This window comes from Ambystoma mexicanum, chromosome 3p (genome assembly GCF_040938575.1).
Source record: "Ambystoma mexicanum isolate Mex_15411 chromosome 3p, UKY_AmexF1_1, whole genome shotgun sequence".
In the NCBI taxonomy this organism is placed as follows: Eukaryota; Metazoa; Chordata; class Amphibia; order Caudata; family Ambystomatidae; genus Ambystoma; species Ambystoma mexicanum.
This window is the reverse complement of record NC_090925.1, coordinates 1,229,188,741-1,229,203,376: the sequence shown is the minus strand read 5'-3', so window position 1 is coordinate 1,229,203,376 and position 14,636 is coordinate 1,229,188,741. Positions and strand designations below refer to the sequence as shown.

General features: G+C 46.9%; 1 long non-coding RNA gene across 1 annotated transcript in view; it reads right to left on the bottom strand.

Annotated features, from left to right (window-relative positions):
- Positions 1-3,610: 3,610 nt before the first annotated feature.
- LOC138581392 (uncharacterized) overlaps positions 3,611-14,636 on the bottom strand; it is a 65,022-nt gene continuing 53,996 nt past the window's right edge. The window contains exon 2 of the long non-coding RNA XR_011304544.1: positions 3,611-5,009. This is a non-coding gene — a long non-coding RNA (uncharacterized lncRNA). The remainder of the gene's footprint in view (positions 5,010-14,636) is intronic.

The window sequence follows — 14,636 nt, the reverse complement described above, 5'->3', positions numbered from 1 at the left end:
TTGGCTCAGGTGGATTGGTTCACCACTCTGGATTTGTCTACTGCGTATCACACGGGAGGTGGGCACGGATACCTTTATACGCCTTTCAAATTGTCTAAGGATTTGGCCGTGTTCCAACACATTATGAAGGAATTATTTGGGGTGGGGTCTGCTGCAGTAGTTTGGTATCACGGTCGAAACACATTTATTGGAGTTTTTGAAGTGAAAGGGCCTGTCTGTTACTTTGCCCAAATGCCAAATCAAAATGAGGAATGCAACATGTCAGGACACATTGTCTGGAAAAGGTATTAGGCATAGGCACACTCTTGATCAAGAATGGCAGAAGCCAATCTCCCTCAGAATAAAGATCAGTTCTAGTCCACTTTGGGCCTCATGGAGGAGTATCCCAATTGCATTCCGTTGCTTGATGAAAAACACATCACTGGCAAAGCTGATTCCCACAGGCCATCCTCATTTCTCTTCAATGATTAGATCACATTTTTAAATCAGAGGAGGAGGAGTTCTGGTTTATGCTTCACGCGGGTCCCCAAGCAGTTGGCATGCTACTAAGTCATGTAAGCAGCAGGAATGAGGTGGCATGTATCTCGTGCCCTCTAAAGTGCGTAGATGTGTTCAATTCCATCACTGAATCTGAAATGTTGGGCCGTGCTCCGAGTAACTCTACGGGGCTTATGGCTAGCTTTAGTACTGATCCTAAACCGTTTGTGGAGTGTCTGATGCCTGGAGGGTCAGAAACTGCTGCACCATGCATTGTGCAATGGCTGACATTTCATATTTACTGTAATATACCTTCTCAAGAAGCATCATATAGTGGGCAATTACTTGTAGTTCTCTGGAAATAGTGGAAATGGATTGATGAGGATGTATGGGGTGACCTGTTATCTTCTGTGCAAGACGTGGGGTTGAGTGTCTAAGAGTGGAGTTGGCCAGCGAAGGAAGCCAAGTAGTAACTCTTTCAGTGAATGCATTCTGCTTTTGTGAGTAAAAGTTGCAGAGCAGCTGGTTTAGGTTGGGGGCCTGGTCGTTTATGGGGAGGAGAATGGGTCGTCTAAGACATTTGCATTGGCGGCTGAGCATGGACAGGGATTTCTGGTCACCTTTTGACGTGGACGTGGCATGTGCCGTAAGGGATATACACAGTGCCATTGGTGCCTGTGTAAGTGGCTCATTGTGCCTGCAAGGAATTGACTGTGTCTACGAAAGGTCCATATCAAAAGTTGAGCAGTAACACTTAAAGTTCTTCCCTTGAATAATTATTCCACTAAATTGTTTGCGGTGGAGTCTGTGACTGGAATTTCTACAATGGTTGTTTGTGATCACATGTTTTGAGGGGTGTTTTTGGTTGAAAACTGAAAAGTTGGTTGCTGACAGCAGAATAATCTATTGTTTGCCAGGAATGAGAATGTTTATGTTGAGGCGCGCCATTACATATTGGCAGGCGCCTCTGTGTATTCCATACATAAGCTGTTTAATTAAGTGGGTGATTAGAGCTGTGAAGCAATGCATTAAGCTGGCATTGCCCATCAATCTGGAGTGGCAGGAAGTTGGCGAAATGTGGTGACTGCACGTTACCACGCCCAGTCAAGTTACCAGTTATAGACCTTTTGAGTTAGCGTAAGGATGGAAACCACCTGCCAAGGACCATCATGAGTGGAGGCAATGGTTGTTTGTAGACAGAGCAGATGAGATGACACGGGATGGGTATGACGCGAGAAACGGTGTGGAGGAATGGTGGTCGACTTTCAGCCTGGGAATTTGGTTAAGAACCCTGGGTTTTCATAGAAGGGGTTGGCAAAGTACATGCCTGTGCAAGGAAAAAAGGTTGGATGAAGGTTTGTGGTGATTGAGGATAGTGTGAATTGTGGTCACGTGGTGAAGGTTATGTGAGAGTATAGTGGACGAAGATGTGTCTGAATGTGATGGGTGCATTAGAGGTGCCTATATAAGGTTAAGGGTCAGGGAGTCAGCTGATGGAGTAGTGCAGATCTGCCTTGGAATCTGCCTTTTGTGTCTGCAAGTGCAGATAGGAAGGGAGAGGGTCTTTCAGGGATAGTTCTGCTGGAAGTCTCCATAGATCTATGCATGTAGTAAGCCTTCTAGAAAGGTGCAAGCATCTCTGTGCCCACTGACAGGTGTTTAGTGTTCCCTGCATCTGTGTTGACATATAAGGGTAAGATGAGTGGCCGTGTTTCACTTGTCTGTCGGCATTTAATGTGTGGTTTCAACAGAGAGGGTAATGTTAGAGAGTGGTGTACTGTTCAGAGAGGATTTGGAACACAGTATTATGGTGTCTGAGGAGTTTCTAACGTGACAGGTACTGGGAAATCGTAGGGTGACGAGCAGGTACAGTGTGTGTGGGTGTTCTGTGTCAATGTATGTTTCTACAGGCTGCGGGTGTACAGCGACATCACTACAACGTGAGGCAGTCGGCCATGATAGAAAGGGGAGCTTGGGTCCGTGATAGAATGGAAGAGCCTCCCTCCACTTCAAGGGGGACCCGGGCCTCCATGACAGGAGGCGGAACCTCCATCCATTGCAAACGGAGAAATGGTGCACCATGGACTGGGGGCACTTCTATTTGCAGTAAGAGGAGTCTGAGACCACGATGGAATTGCGAGCCCTCGTTCACGGTAGAAAAGTCTACGGGCAGTGATTTTAATAAGTGCCCGGTGCATCTGAGGGCATGACTCCTTCACTAGAAGGAGTGTCTAGGGCCATTGTGGAACTCTGGAGCCGCCATTCATGGTCAGGGATGGCTGGCACCCATGATGGGATGGGGAGCCCCAATTCGCTGCAGGTAGAGTCTTGGGGGCATCCCGGGGACATTCTATTCTTGCAACGGCCTTTGATAGAATTAGGAGTCTCCTTTCACTGTAGAGGGTGCTTTGGTGGAACCTTGATAGGAGTTTGGGAGCTGCCTTTTAGTGTAAGAGAAGCCCGTGGACATGGCTGGAAAGGAAACCTGTATGCACTTTAAGGGCAATCTGATGCCATGCAGACATGGCGTGGAAAACATGTGGGTCACGATGGAATGAGGAGTTATACATTCACCTTGAAAGAAGGGTTCCATGTGATAATCACACTGGTGAAAATAGGTGAATTTCTTTCCCCGGCCGTCAACATTCTTTCCCCAAATATTCTAGGAGGGGTATAGTTATATATTACCTCCAATCCTAGACTATTTGGGGAACGTGTTTGAGTTTCTGAAGGGTGCATTTTTAGGGAAATGTCACCACCTGTCACTGGATAGCGAAACAAGCCTAGGGTTTAAGGGTTTAAGCTACAGTAGGGAAGCTTCTATTCCTTGCAATGAAACCTGCGAGCATGATGGAAGGAGCCGCCTCTATGAACTGTTAGGTGAGACTTTACTCCATGTTGGAACAGGGAGCTCGGACAGAATGAGAAGCCTCTATTATGTGTAAGCTAAGTAAGGAATTTCATTCAAATATCACTTGCAGGCCCGGTCCATAGCCTTATGTCATTCTAACAAATTAACTATTTCTAGACAGTTGTGGCATTTTATTAATAAACACAATGTTCACTGAAGATCATATATTTGCACTAAAATAACAGAACAAAGATATCACACATAAACAGAGCTTTCAGCATATGTAGGAAACACTTTGTATATCTTTATTGAAATTACCCCAAGAAAACCAATTGTCAGACCTACAAAATTAAAATTGTTGACATGTTTCAGCCTATTGTATATATTTGTTGTTACAGACATTCTCCAGGAAAGCGATTCCAAAATACAGAAAAGAAAAAAAATCAAATTCTTCTCCAGCTTGTTCTTGGTACGTATGTCCCTTGAAACAGTTTGCCATGTGTGCATTACTTTTCCTGTGGTGGATGTTTATTTGGTACACATCCACTGTGGCAGTGCTCCTGAATGTGTTATTTACCTCTAGAAACGGATACTTCAATGTCTATGGTTTGCAAAACCTGACAAACTGTTCTTCAGCCTGATCATTTTTTAATGTGGCCTCTGTTCTTACCAAGTTATTAAATGGTGGCTTTCTGTACCAGATCATTGTGTGGTGCTGCCAGGGACAACGGTAAAAGAAATCAGTCTGGAGTAAGATCGGTGACATTTTGCCATGCCATCATTCATCCACAGATTTGGCAGCAGCTCTGGCACGGCCAGACCTTTCTATGTAAACAAGCCCCTGCTGAATATCTTCCAAACATTACTGATTGTATTCTTATTTCAATCATGATTCGTAAAATCCACAATAGCTGTAAAAGAAAAGGCAACAAAAACAGGAACGAATTGGCCTGATCACCTGTGGGGCCGGTGTATTGCGTGAAGGAGATAGGCACACCCTCAGCCAATGGCCCGGGAATACAGTCAGAAATACTCTGACAAGGATTCAGTTGGACATGGAAGAGAACTCTCGGCAGTCCAGGTGCACCAAGGCTGGATCCATCTGAAACACTTGTGTACGAGCGTGATACAAATAAAATTTCATATCATATCATCCGTTTACAGTAGAATGCTGAGTGAGTCCTGCGGGCCGCTATCCCTTTCCCAACTAAGCCCCCCCGCCCCCATACACCTTCCCTTGCTTTGGCTGCGCTCCACCCCAGAATAAAACCATAACACCTGAGGTCAGAAGAGAGGAAAAGGTTCATTCATTTTGTTTGTAAAGTTCGGCCAAGTGAATCCCAGACATCACCTGCATGAGTGGTCTTTCGGCATGACCCATGGCAGTGGAGAAAGCCCCTGCACCATATCATGCTCCTAGCTCATGTTCATGGCACCTGGACCTTAACCGCAAATGCTGGCTGGTTTGGCTACATACTTGATAATGCTGCTATTCTACTGGCATTCGGGACTCGGGGAGCTGGGGGCCCAGAGGAAGGGATGTGTGGCAGCTTGTCTCAATTCTTCGTGAGGAGAACTTTCAGTGAACAGGGGCTAATCGGGCTGCTGTCGTTCTTCGCACTCTTCCTCTGTCCATCAGACTTTCTTCTGGGTGCAGCCGTCGGCACAGGTCCAACTGGTTCTGGGGAGGAGAGGAAATAACTGTCAGAAATGGGAAAGTACACCCTGAAAGGAGGTTTCCCGCATGCCTGCACTGCGTATCCGTTTCAAAGCTATGAAGGCATGCAGGGGGGAGACACATGCACCGTAAACAACATTTTGGAAGGCAAAACCCCACTTAATAAATCTTGCCGGCCGGCCACTATAGACGTTAGAATTCCCGCCTGAGCTCTATTGTATACTGCACGCGCAAAGCGAACGCTGCTGTCACGCCCACGTGACACCATCACACCGCCCACTCATGTCCATGAGCCCACCCCGAGCAAGAGAAAACGATAGCCAGAGGCTGGGCCCGGGGCTGGGAGTGGGGCTTTATGCCAGAACATGTCGCACATGCAAAGTGACAGCCATAGAGCGAACTGCACGACGTGTTCTGACTGAGTGCCTTGAGGTGGGACCCCACGCATGAATGTGGGCGTCATTAAGAAGGAACTAAGAGCGACGCATTCTGCGGTTATTGCTTAAACACAGACAGTAAACCCACATAATGTATGGAGGAATGGAAAAGAGCGAGTGAATTAGTAAAACCTAAGATGGGAACGTGGCGATTCATTTGGGCTGATCATTTAGGAATGTAATGCGTTATGACAACAAAGAATCGGGTGGTTTCAGATAAAAGAATGACAAGGTGACTGGTTTTACAGGGATTTTAGTCAGTGGTCAAAGTGTACGAAAAGAAGTAGTGGAACTATGTTTCCTGATGGCCTGCACCCACTCCCCACAACCCCCATTGCCACGCTCTCTCCCACACACAATACAAACCCCCAGACACTTGCACCTTCTGTTTAAGGCAGTGGTATTCAAACTGTGGGTCGCGACCCCCTAGGGGTCCGCGGGTGCATCCCAGGGGGGCCCTGAGAGCTCAGCATGAAAAAAGATTTTTTTTTTTTTTAGATTGGAAGAAATGGGCAGGGGTGGCCCACATGGGCGGGCTGAAGCATGAAACTGTCTCAGGCAACAATGAAAAAGTGGCCCACAGTTGTAAATGGATATTCATTCCTTTAGTCACAGACTGGGCCTCATTACTACTATGGCGGACCAGTAACAACGGTGCTGGTAAGCTACCGGCACCGTTGCTACCGTTCCGCCATAGTAAGAGTTGTGCTCGTGGGTGCTTGACAGCCCCCGCCAGGTCTGACCTCAGCTCGTCGGATGCACCAGCACCGTTATTAACGGTGCCGGTGCATCCGAGCTCCCCCTTCCCATTTGAGCCATATGGGGCTCAAATGGGAATGGGGATCTACCGGCACCTTCGAAAGGGCAATTATCATGTCCGCCTAACTCGGCATGACCTAGTAATTGCCCATTCGCGGGTGCCAGACCCGGATGCAACTCCAGTGGCAGCCGTGCCGGTTTTACCGGCACAGCTACCGCCAGAGTAGTTATGAAGCCCACTGTTTCAATAGTACCCAAAGGGGTGCTTTGTGTTAAAATGTAAGTAAATTGTGATATATTCAGCAACAATGGTCAACATTACTAACTGCATAGTGGCCCCTCACCCATTATGGAGGAGCTAAGGAGCCAGCCCAGTGAAACAGTGAGCACTCCCTCAGCTGCTTTATCCAACTAATGGAGTGCTCCTGGGCTGGCTGAACTGTCAAAGGGAAACACTGTTTCCCTTTGACAGTTCAGTTTAGTTCCCCAGCCGCACATGCTCACTGAGCCACGCAAGTGCTGGGGCGTTTTGCTTCGCCAGCATTGCATAGCTCATTGGAAATGCTGGCTGGGGCACTGCATGTCTGTATGTCCGAGGGGGAGCTCCTGCGCCTCCTCGCACATACGGACAGAGCAGCTGGAGCAGCACCCACACACAGGCCAATGCAGAAGGTACGTTTATGTTCATTGTTTTTATTTAAACATGTGTATGGATGCGTTATGAGTGAGTGTATGGTGATGGATGCTCATGTGAATGATAGAGTGATTGCTGTATGAATGTGCAGCGCCTTGCATATACACATAATCATGTTCATTGTGTTAGGACCAGTGGGGCCCAGGGGACAGGGATGGTATCTTTTTACCGGACATCTATCATTCAAAACCCTCTGCCTTGTCCACAAGGCTTTCTGGGGCCTCGGTCCAAAATACCTTCAGCTATTCCTCCGCAAATACCTCCCCTCTCGAGCTCTTCACTCCTCTACCTCCAACTCCCTCAGGGTCAGTCGTTTATCAAAGAAACGAGCTGGGGGTAGATCTCCGTCTTCGGCTGGGGCCTCCCTCTGGAACAGCGCCCTGCCACTCTAAAACTTGAGGAGAACCATCTTTCTTCCTGCACTTATCAGACCTACCCTGTCTGCTGCCTTAAACGTAGCACTTGCAAATTGCTGGCTGCACTACCACTGTTTGTTGCCTTTATTATTTATTTATTGTTATTTATCTGTTTCTCCTCTGCTTCGCACTTTCCACTTCTCCCCCCTTCCATGCACTTTTCCCCTCACACTTGCGCGTTCTCAATGTCACTGGGCCTAGTAAGATCGCCGTTTTATTCTCCTCTGTTCCCCTCCCTTGCCTTGTCACGCTCTGAAACACTTGTGTACGAGCGCGATAGAAATAAAATATCAATACCTGCCCCCTGGACTCCCAGCAACAATTGCAAACTGTTTGGCTATTTACCCATTTTTTGTTAAAAGTATGCTCTACAATGCAACACTTTAACCTATTATTTAAAAAAAAATTCACAGGGGGAAACCCCCCCGAACCTCCCCTTAATGCCCCTCCACTTAAAAAAGATTCACCATCCGCCACTGGCCCTCAGACTGTGTTGGGAACGGGATGGGGGAACCGAGGGACTATGGTGGGAGCACAATGGGCCGGAACCATGGGATAGTGATGGGAGCAGAGTGGGGAGAGCCCTGGGTGTGTGATGGGGTGGGGAGAGACCAGCGACTGGGTAGGAGTGGGATGAGGGAGCCCAGCGACTTTGATGGGAGCAGGTGACGGCGCGCAATATATACTGTCCATTTGGCATTTCTGGGGGGTCCCGACCTGCCCAAATTTTGCTCAGGGGGGCCCTGGCCAAAAAAGTTTGAAGACCACTGGTTTAAGGGAACGTTCAGTGCAGTGCACTGAAAGTGCAAGCTGCAACGTCTTCCTACACTTTTATTTTAAAACGAAACCATTCCGGAACGGTTTCTTTTAAAAAATAAAAGTATAGGATACGTAAAACATAATTTAAAAAGTAGAGGAGCACCGTTCCCGCTCACTTCACTGATTTTTGTATGAATTTAGCGTGATTTTTAGGGTTTTTAGTGTTATGTGAACGTGTTTTTTTGTAAGTAAATATGTTTGATTGTAAGTAATTATGTTTATTTGGTGTAAATTAAATTGTGAAAGTTCTTAAGAGCTAATCATAATAAATTTAAATTAAACGAATAGCCAGAATCCAAGCAGCAGGTCGCCTCTCAACAGGGAAAAGAGTATTAGGAACATCACATTGGTGCACGACCGCAGGCTTCTGGGAGCTGCTAAATAAGACTTCAAGGATTCAACAGTGATGCAGGTATATGAGCCAGGTAGGATACACACATCAAAGGCCCGCGGCCTGATGGGCGTGCATACGGAGAAAGACACTGATCAAAGATATTCTAGGGCGATTCGCGATTCTCTGCACGGTGCAAGCCCTTTGGGGTGGTGGGGGGTGGGCATTCAGAACCGAACTACAGTTCCCTTGCAGGGTTCCTGCACGGTGTGGAGAATCCTCAAGATTGTTCATGGGGATCAGAATTCTGATTTCGCAGAGAGGCCCTAGTTCTGCAGATTGTGCCCACTTTTCGTTGGACAGGACAAAGCAGGCGCTCTCCATGGCCAATGATAAAGATGGTCAGTTCCATGTGTTTATGCTCAATGGCGTAGCACAAAATGTGGCATCTCCCCTGCAAGCCATGCTGTGGGCACCCCCCCCCCCCCAAGCTCCTTAACAAAGCACTGGGCATGACACATTCGGGGCCGGATCGGACCACCATGTGTGCGCAATGTCCATGAGGATTATGCCGCTACAGGGGCATGCACTACTGCAAGTGAAAGAAGTGAATACGTTTTTCAAAGCTTAAATCTTCAATGTAACATAGAGAGAAGGGGGCGGTGCCTGGTCCACAAATATACCAGCCACCTGAGTTGATTTGTTAGAGGGTGTAAATATTTGCCACAAGTATGTGATTGTGACTGAGCATAGCGAGGGAGCCCGAACTAATGCAAATGGCTTGGGGGATTATTCTCCCTCCCCAGAGTAAATGTTTTGAATAATGGCTTAAAATGGTGCATTACACAGCACACTTTCTGGGAAAATGTGGGTAAAAGGCCAGCAATCTGTTTCGTAGGGTAAATCATGAAATAAAGTACAATAGATGCCAAGTCACTAAAAGTGCAAAGGGCATTTCCCAATGCATTGTCATGCCGGTCCCTGCAATATATGCCAGTATAAAAAACATGTGTATGCTGGCTGTGCCCATACATTTCCATGCTGGTTCCACCAACATATGCTCTTATTCCCATATAAGACCATACTTATGTTCGCTTTCAGATGTTTTTCTATAATATCATTAGTGGCACTGGGCACAAAACTGGATCTGCCAATATATGCCAGTATTGTTATGTAAATACACACTCCCGTTTGTCTGGCCATTAAAAGTGGCATGTCACAATATGAAAACCTGTCCAAACTGGTTCCAATGTAAGCCATTTTAGAGCCATAAGAACACTCATCTTGCTTGATTCATCATAGATGCTAAGTAATAAATGTCATGCCACAGTAAGTAATGTCTAGACTGACTGCACCAAAGTGCCTGTCTAAGCAGGGAATGGCACACAAACTTGCCTTTGCACAGAAATACCAGTAAAATATGCAAAGTCAATAAAGGATGTGGCACAAATGCTCCAGTGATCCCCAGTCTCCCAGGGCCTTACACACACATGCATCCTCTTTCACCTACTGGTCACTCACACATACATCTCCTCTTGCATTCACTCACACTGGATTCACCACACAGGCACACACCAAACCTCACCCAGAACATTCAAACACATGCTACCACATGTATGCTCATTCACCCACCAGTCACTCGCTCACACCTTCTCTTACATGCACTCATTATATTCTCTACACATGCACACATCCACCCAGAACATTCAAAAACCCACTATCACATTCATAATCATTCACCCACCAGTCACTCACTCATACCTTTTCTGACCTCCACCCATTGCATTTTCTACACAGGCACACACCCACACAGCCAGAACATTCACAAACACACACCACACCACATCACTACTCATTCACGCACCAGTCACTCATACATTCTCTTGCATCCACACATTGCCTTCTCTACACAGGCACACACCGATCCACCCACCGACCCAGAACACTCAAAAACACACACCACATCACTTCTCATTCTCCCACTGGTCACTCACACCTTCTCTTACATCCACCCATTGCATTCTCTGCACAGGCACATACCAATCCACCCACAACATTCAAAAACACACATCACATCACTTCTCATTCACCCACCAGTCACTCACAACCTCTCTTACATCCACTGATTACATTCTCTACGTAGGCGCACACACCCATCCACCCACAACATTCAAAAACACATATCACATCTCATTCACCCGCCAGTCATTCACAACCTCTCTTACATCCACTGATTACATTCTCTACATAGGCACAAACCCATCCACCCCCAACATTCAAAAACACACATAACGCCACTTCTCATTACCGCACCAGTCACTCACACGTTCTCTTGCATCCACTCATTGCATTCTCTACACAGGCCCACACCCACCCACCCAGAACACTCAAAAACACACACCACATAACTTCTCATTCACCCATCGGTCACTCACACCTTCTCTTACATCCGCTCATTGCATTCTCTACACAGGCACACACCAATCCACCCACCACAACATTCAAAAACACACATCACATCTCATTCACCCGCCAGTCATTCACAACCTCTCTTACATCCACTGATTGCATTCTCCACAGAGGCACACACCCATCCACCCACAACATTCAAAAACACACATCACTACTCATTCACGCACTAGTCACTCACACGTTCTCTTGCATTCACTCATTGCCATCTTTACACAGGCACACAAGAAAACCCACCCACCCAGAACACTCAAAAACACACACCACATCACGTCTCATTCACCCATCGGTCACTGACACCTTCTCTTACATCCGCTCATTGCATTCTCTACGTAGGCACACACCCAAACACCCACAACATTCAAAAACACACATCACATCTCATTCACCCACCAGTCACTCACAACCTCTCTTAAATCCACTGATTACATTCTCTACGTAGGCACACACCCATCCACCCACAACATTCAAAAACACACATCACTACTCATTCACGCACTAGTCACTCACACGTTCTCCTGCATCCACTCATTGCCTTCTCTACACAGGCACATACCCACACACCCACCCAGAACACTCAAGAACACACACCACATCACTTCTCATTCACTCACCAGTCACTCACATTCTCTTGCATCCACTCATTACATTCTCTACACAGGAACACACCCATCCACCCACAACATTCAAAAACACACATCACATCACTTCTCATTCTCCCACTGGTCACTCACACCTTCTCTTGCATCCACCGATTACATTCTCTACGTAGGCACACACCCAAACACCCACCGACCCAGAACACTCAAAAACACACACCACATCACGTCTCATTCTCCCACCGGTCACTCACACCTTCTCCTACATCCGCTCATTGCATTCTCTACACAGGCACATACCAATCAACCCAGAAAATTCAAAAACACACATCACATCTCATTCACCCGCCAGTCATTCACAACCTCTCTTACATCCACTGATTGCATTCTCCACAGAGGCACACACCCATCCACCCACAACATTCAAAAACACACATCAAAGCACTACTCAGTCATGCACCAGTCACTCACACGTTCTCCTGCATCCACTCATTGCATTCTCTACACAGGCCCACACCCACCCACCCAGAACACTCAAAAACACACACCACATCACTTCTCATTCACCCATCGGTCACTCACACCTTCTCTTACATCCGCTCATTGCATTCTCTACACAGGTACACACCAATCCACCCACAACATTCAAAAACACACATCAGATCTCATTCACCCGCTAGTCATTCACAACCTCTCTTACATCCACTGATTGCATTCTCCACAGAGGCACACACCCATCCACCCACAACATTCAAAAACACACATCACATCACTTCTCATTCACCCACCAGTCACTCACACATTCTCTTGCATTCACTCATTGCCTTCTCTACACAGGCACATACCCACAAACCCACCCAGAACACTCAAGAACACACACCACATCACTTCTCATTCACTCACCAGTCACTCACACATTCTCTTGCATCCACTCATTACATTCTCTACACAGGAACACACCCATCCACCCACAACATTCAAAAACACACATCACATCTCATTCGCCCACCAGTCACTCACAACCTCTCTTAAATCCACTGATTACATTCTCTACGTAGGCACACACCCATCCACCCACAACATTCAAAAACACACATCACATCTCATTCACGCACCAGTCACTCACACGTTCTCCTGCATCCACTCATTGCCTTCTCTACACAGGCACACACCCATCCACACACCGACCCAGAACACTCAAAAACACACACCACATCACGTCTCATTCTCCCACCGGTCACTCACACCTTCTCTTACATCCACTCATTGCATTCTCTACACAGGCACATACCAATCAACCCAGAAAATTCAAAAACACACATCACATCACTACTCATTCACGCACCAGTCACTCACACGTTCTCCTGCATCTACTCATTGCCTTCTCTACACAGGCACACACCAATCCACCCACAACATTCAAAAACACACATCACATCTCATTCACCCGCCAGTCATTCACAACCTCTCTTACATCCACTGATTACATTCTCTACATAGGCACAAACCCATCTACCCACAACATTCAAAAACACACATCACTACTCATTCATGCACCAGTCACTCACACGTTCTCTTGCATCCACTCATTGCATTCTCTACACAGGCCCACACCCACCCACCCATAACACTCAAAAACACACACCACATCACTTCTCATTCACCCACCAGTCACTCACAACCTCTCTTAAATCCACTGATTACATTCCCTATGTAAGCACACACCCATCCAACCACAACATTCAGAAACACACATCACATCACTACTCATTCACGCACCAGTCACTCACACATTCTCTTGCATCCACTCATTGCATTATCTGCACAGGCACATACCAATCCACCCACAACATTCAAAAACACACATCACATCACTTCTCATTCACCCACCAGTCACTCACAACCTCTCTTACATCCACTGATTACATTCTCTACGTAGGCACACACCCATCCACCCAGAACACTCAAAAACACACACCACATCACGTCTCATTCACCCATCGGTCACTGACACCTTCTCTTACATCCACTCATTGCATTCTCTACACAGGCACACACCAATCCATCCCACAACATTCAAAAACACACATCACATCTCATTCACCCGCCAGTCATTCACAAACTCTCTTACATCCACTGATTACATTCTCTACATAGGCACAAACCCATCCACCCCAACATTCAAAAACACACATAACACCACTACTCATTCCCGCACCAGTCACTCACACGTTCTCTTGCATCCACTCATTACATTCTCTACACAGGAACACACCCACCCACAACATTCAAAAGCACACATCACTTCTCATTCACCCACCAGTCACTCACACGTTCTCTTGCATCCACTCATTGCATTCTCTACACAGGCCCACACCCACCCACCCATAACACTCAAAAACACACACCACATCACTTCTCATTCACCCACCAGTCACTCACAACCTCTCTTAAATCCACGGATTACATTCCCTATGTAAGCACACACCCATCCAACCACAACATTCAAAAACACACATCACATCACTACTCATTCACGCACCAGTCACTCACACATTCTCTTGCATCCACTGATTACATTCTCTACATAGGCACAAACCCATCCACCCACAACATTCAAAAACACACATCACATCACTACTCATTCGTGCACCAGTCACTCACACGTTCTCTTGCATCCACTCATTACATTCTCTACACAGGAACACACCCACCCACCCAGAACATTCAAAAACACACATCACTTCTCACTCACCCACCCACCATTTACATACATACATCTGACACGCACTTCACACATGCAAAACTCATATCATATTATTTTTTAAAAGCCTTCTTACCTTTTTCTTGCAGCTTTGGTCCGTCCTTCCATGCCCCCTCGGCTCCTCCGCGCTGCTCACAAACAGGAACCAGGAAGCTGCGAGAGCTTCCTGGTTCCTGTATGTGAGTTGCAAGGAAGCTAAGGAGAAGGGGTTGGAACTGAATGTGGCATGTGACATGTGCCACATGTCATGGTCAGCTCCAACCCCTAGCACGTGCCTTTTTCCGGCCCAGCCTTCACCCTTATGGGTGAGGACTCGGCCTTGGAACCACCAGACGTGGTGTG